Raw genomic sequence first — 6,156 nt, forward strand, 5'->3', positions numbered from 1 at the left:
AATTTTCAGCTTTTGATGAGAGTTTTTAAGACTTAATGAAAACTTTTTTTTTTTTCAGACCTAATTAAAGAGAGTGAGGGGAGTAAAGCGGAGGAACACCATGTTAAAATTGAGGACAAAAATCATTTACAGACTGATGATATTTTGAAAAGGAGAGACAAGAATCGTTTCACCTGTACTCAGTGTGGAAAGAGTTTTGGAGGAAATGGCAATCTTAAGATTCACATGATAATCCACACCGGAAAGAAACCATTCACATGCACTCAGTGTGGGAAGAGTTTCAGCCAATCGTCTCACCTTAATGACCACATGATGATCCACACGGGAGAGAAACCATTCACATGCACTCAGTGTGGGAAGAGTTTCATCCGGTTATCATTGCTTAATCAACACATGATGATTCACACTGGAGAGAAACCATTCACATGCACTCAGTGTGGGAAGAGTTTCAGGCAATCATCATACCTTAATGAACACATGATGATCCACACCGGAGAGAAACCATTCACATGCACTTAGTGTTGGAAGAGTTTCAGCCGCTCATCAGACCTTAATCTACACATGAGGATCCACACTGGAGAGAAACCATTCACATGCACTCAGTGTGGAAAGAGTTTCGGCCGCTCATCATACCTTAATCAACACATGAGGATCCACACTGGAGAGAAACCATTCACATGCACTAAGTGTGGGAAGAGTTTCAACTGCTCATCACACCTTAATCGACACATGAGGAACCACACTGGAGAGAAGCTATTCACATGCACTCAGTGTGGGAAGAGTTTCAGACAACCATCACTCCTTTATCTACACATGATAAGCCACAACGGAGAGAAACCCACAGCTTCGGTGTGGGATGAGTTTCAGCAACTCCTCAGACCTTAATAAACACATGATGACCACCACTGTAGATAAACCACTCACATGCACTCTGTGTGGGAAAAGTATCAACCAATCAGTAAACCCTAATGAACACATTAAGATCCACTCTGGTGTGAAAGAGTATTTGTGCTTTGAGTGTGAGAAGACTTTTATTACAGCTCTAAAATTAAAACTGCACCAGACGTTTCACACTGGACAGTAGTGATGGGAAGTTCGTATCATTTTACTTACTCTGATCTTTGAGTCTCATTCATCAAGATGACAGAATCTTTTTTCGGAGTCACGTGACTGTATTGGCGGAGTAGCAACTCAACATTTGGTCTCCGCAGCTCAGTGGTATATTTTTAGTATATAAAATAAGATATATAACGGCATATACTTTAAGACCTTGTGAATGGACATACGATCATGCCCACTACCCAGAAGAAGTTGAATCTGTCGGCAAAAACCTCTAAATCGACTGAGATTAAATCGCCTCAGGAGGACAGTCAATCAACGATCATGGCGGACCAGGCGTAGTCATTGCTGAGCCAAACTGAGACACACAGCTTGGTAGAAAGAATATCAACAGAGGTGCTTAAAGGTGTCAAAAGCTCGTTTGAAAAGAAAATCGACCCTGTTCTTAAGAAACTTGAGGAATGTTCCCCAAAAATTGGGACTTTGGACACGCGAATTACTGAGGTAGAATGCCGCGTATCAGACTCCAAGGATGCGATGACCACCTTTAGTGTGAAACTTACTGATCTCGCGGAAAAACTGGCGTCCGCGCTGGAAAAAATAGACAATCTGGAGAACAGAAACAGAAGATGCAATGTGCTGGTCGTCGGTCTTCCAGAGGGATGCGAGGGCAGTAATCCAATCTCTTTTTTCAAATCCTGGTTACCAGAGCTGCTACAGGTCAGTTTCAAAGGTGAGCATGTTAAACTGGATCGATGCCACCGCGCCCTCACTCGCCGCCCACCGCCTGGCCAGCGACAACTTTCAGGATAAATTTCGGATCATGCAAGCGGCGAGACAAACGTGCGCGCTGTCCTACAACGGTGCTTCAATTATGATATTCGAGGACTTTTCTGCGGCGGTGATGAGAAAAAGGCAGGAATTCTACCATGTTAAACAGCAGCTTAAAGAGAAGGGTATTGCCTTTGCCATGTTGTATCCAGCAGTTCTCAGGGTCAAGGTGAACGGTCAGGAGAGGTCTTTCAAGGACCCAAAGGATGTCACAGCATTTCTGGCGTCTGCCCCACTACAGAGCGGCTCACCTGACCGCACTGCTACTGACTGAGCATCCTTTTCCCATCCCAGTAGGGTTTTAGAGGGTTTAGCTGTTGAGATCGGACATTTCGTTTGAGGTCTACATTTTATTATAACAATTTATTATCGAAAATTTAGTATGGTTTCTTTAATACTGACAGATCCATATGTGATTACTTTTTCATTGCCATTAATGTCGCAATATTTGACTGAGCTGCAGTCCGGAAGTTTTTCTGTTACCTAAAGGTAGCTTATCGAAGCCTTAGAAAGGTTTTTTTATTTATTTATTTTTTTGCTTGTTTTTCGTGTGCTGGTCCTGCACCTTCTCTATAACTAGAGGGAAGCTAGCTGACGGCCAAAATGGGCGTAACAGACCAAAGTCCTTTTCGTTTCGTTAATAGCTCTTTTTTGTTCCAATTTTTTTGATGTACATAGTTTTTACTTGATTCTTCTAAAATTGTGCAAAGAACGATTTTACCCCTGCGTTTTTTTTTCTTGTTTTTTTTTCTTTTTTCCCCTGCGTTTTCTCTCATTTTGTGGCTCCTTTTGTATTTTATTTTTTGACACATAATGTCTAGTAACTCCAACGTTAAAAATTTGTAGTTGGAATGTGAGAGGGATACACAATCCTATTAAGAGAAAGAAAATTCTTAGCTTTCTAAAGAAAGAACAGGTCCATATAGCCCTATTACAAGAAACCTATTTATCGTCTGCTGAGCACGCTAAGTTAAAACATGACTGGGTCGGACAGGTGTTTAACTCTTCTTTTACTACCAAAAGCAGAGATGTTGCCATCCTAATTAATAAATGTTTACCCTTACTTGAAGTTAAAACGGTCTCAGACAAATCAGGAAGATATATTATGTTAAGAGGCTCTCTTTATGGGCAAGACATTTCAGTTTTAAATATATATTTTCCACCTATTCAGACCACAGATTTTATTTCTAAGGTTTTTTCAAAATTTGCACATTGGCTTTGTGACAACACAGTTATAGCAGGTGATTTTAATTGTTTTTTCTCCTCAGTAGTAGATAAATGTCCTTCAACACAAAATCATGGTCAGATGTCGAATAGAGCCAAAGCTGTTTTGGATACCTGCAAAGAACTTTATCTGGTTGATACTTGGAGGGTGTTACACCCTAATGATAAGGAGTTTACATATTATTCAGCCGTTCATAAAACCAGTAGTAGAATTGACTTGATCTTCACCCCCAAAATTTCTTTTAGTAAAGTTGAGTATTGTAATATTGGGCATATTTTGATATCCGATCAAGCACCTGTCTGTATAGGCATAAATTTCAGTAACTTGACACTCCCTAAACAATGGAGGTATAATTCATACCTAAATTTTGACCCTAATTTTGAAGGTTTTTTAACAGAACAGATGAATCACTTTTTTGTAGAAAACAAAACTCCGGGTGTTTCCCCAGGGTTACTTTGGGATACAACAAAAGCATATGCTCGAGGTTTAATTATATCATATTCAGCTGGGCTTAGGAAAAAAAGTAGAAGAGAACAGAGAAACTTAGAGCTCAAACTACATGATCTACAGGCCAGATATAATTTGTCTCCCTCAGATGAACTAAGATGTGACATACAAAAACCAAAAACTGCATTGGAAGCGATACTTACGAAAAAGGCGGAGAAATCAATGTTCTTTGTAAAGCAAAGAATGTACGAATTTGCTAATAAACCTAATCGCTATTTGGCTAATCTTTTGCGGGTTAGGACATCTACTCAAAATATACCTTGTATTAAAGATTTGAATGGTTCTTTGAATTATAATAATAAGGAAATTAATAATAGTTTTAGAATCTTTTTTGAGCAATTGTACACATCTCAATTTAATTTTAGTGCTGAAATTAATATGGAAGCTTTTTTTACAAACCTATCTCTTCCTCAAATTTCAGATGACCAGAGAAAGATATTAGACGCTCCATTAACTCTCAGTGAATTTAAGAATAGTATTCAATCTCTCCCTAATAACAAGGCACCAGGTCCTGATGGTCTCACTGCAGAGTTTTATAAAAAAGTTTGTCAGTATTTTATCTGGCCCATTACATGAAATGATTCTTCACTCATTTGAAAAAGGGGTCCTTCCCCCTTCAATGATGGAAGCTAATATTTCCTTGGTTCATAAAAAAAGTAAACCAGCTGATGAATGCTCCTCTTATAGGTCCATATCTGTTTTAAATATAGATTCTAAGCTTCTTGCCAAAGTACTGGCTTCTTGATTGGAGTCAATACTACCCTCTATTATTAATAACGATCAGACAGGATTTATACGGGGTAGATTCTCATCACATAATATAAGAAGGCTTTTTAACATTATTAAACATTGTTCTTTATATAGCCCCGACTCACTGGTTATATCACTCGATGCAGAAAAGGCTTTCAATCGGTTGGAATGGCCATACCTTTTTTTTGCGCTTAAAATATTTGGGTTAGGGGCTGACTATAATAAATGGATCCGTATATTATACACTTTTCCTCTTTCTGCTATAATTACTAATAGTCTTAGATCTAGTAACTTTAATATTGAAAGAGGTACAAGACAAGGATGTCCGTTGAGCTCTTTACTTTTTGCCCTGGCAATGGAACCCTTAGCGGTAAAAATAAGACAGGATCAACAGCATAAAATTTCGTTATATGCTGATGATGTTTTGATTTACTTAGAGTCCCCTAAGAAATCTATACCTAATTTGATGACACTAATTAATGATTATGGATCTTTCTCTGGTTACAAAATACATTTTTCTAAGAGCGAAGCCATGCCTCTTAATAATTCGCATTGATTAAATCTTAGTATATCGCATCCATTTCGGTGGTCCCCCGGGGGCTTTTATTACTTGGCCATAAAAGTTTCCTCTCAGATATCAGACTTATTAAGTCTAAACTTCATTCCCCTTTTACAATCGGTAATACAAAATTTGGATAGGTGGTGTGCCCTACCATTATCCTTACTGGGTCGTATTCATCTCATTAAAATGAATGTTCTTCCACGCTTTCTCTACTTATTTCAAATGCTTCCTATTAAAATTACTAAAAAAGTTATAGCCCAGTTGAATAGTGCTATAATTTCATTTATTTGGGCTAAAAAAAAGACCAAGACTACGATATAGTGTCCTTATTCTCCCCATTAAATCAGGTGGTTTAGCTGCCCCATTCTTTTTATATTATTATCTGGCTGCTCAGTCTAGGTTTCTTTTAGAATGGCTTATAGATGACCCAGAATCTACTTGGATTGGACCTGAAGCTACATCCCTGGACGGGATTCCCCTACGTAATTTGCTTTATATCTCAACTGCTAAAGCTTCTGCTCTGATCAAAGGTAATAGTATTTTAAAGAATATGTTAGACATATGGCGACAAATTAGAAAACGTTAAGGTTATGAGAATTGTTTCTCACTATTAACCCCTCTCCATGGAAATCCAGATTTCCCACCAGGCCTTAGAGCTGGGCTGGAAGATTGGAGTGATAAGGGCATTAAAGTGGTGGGTGATATTATTCAGGATGGTACGATTCTCACATTCCAACAGATTAAGGATAAGTTTAGTATTCCTAATGTGGACTTTTTTAAGTATCTACAGCTTCGAAACTTTATTTTGACAAAATGTAGAGATTACCCAGGAGGATTTGGTATTTCCCCAGTTGAATCACTTCTTGCCATTGAGAAGCAGGTCAAATGCATTACACGGCGTGTCTATGTAACCGGTTCTGCGTTGTGTTTTCTTATTTTTATGAAGGAATAACCAGTCGGAGATCTGCAGTTGTGACGGTTCTTTACTCACTGAGAATAAACCAAAAGCACAGCTTTTACAGTGTGTCTTCGCCCTTACAGCTTTTCTCGCCCATGCGCAGTCAGTGCAGAAAGGGGAGAGATGGAGAGAGAGATAGAACAAAACTCCAAACAATATTAACAAAGTGACAACCCAGCTAGAAATTTTACGTTCCCTGAACATTCTTAGAACGTCCCTGTCGGTGTTAAGGACGTTCTGAGAATGTCACAATTTTGAGTTATT

At 38.6% G+C, this 6,156-nt stretch overlaps 1 protein-coding gene across 2 annotated transcripts in view; it reads left to right on the forward strand.

The window, feature by feature from the left end:
• LOC148680715 (NACHT, LRR and PYD domains-containing protein 3-like) overlaps window positions 1–6,156 on the forward strand; it is a 41,953-nt gene that overhangs the window by 7,791 nt on the left and 28,006 nt on the right. For both annotated transcript variants that reach the window (XM_088650128.1, XM_088650129.1), the window contains exon 3: window positions 59–1,792. The gene's annotated coding sequence lies outside the window, so the exon portion shown is untranslated. The remainder of the gene's footprint in view (window positions 1–58; window positions 1,793–6,156) is intronic.

This window comes from Danio rerio, chromosome 4, assembly GCF_052040795.2.
Source record: "Danio rerio strain M-AB ecotype USA chromosome 4, GRCz13ab, whole genome shotgun sequence".
Taxonomy (NCBI): Eukaryota; Metazoa; Chordata; class Actinopteri; order Cypriniformes; family Danionidae; genus Danio; species Danio rerio.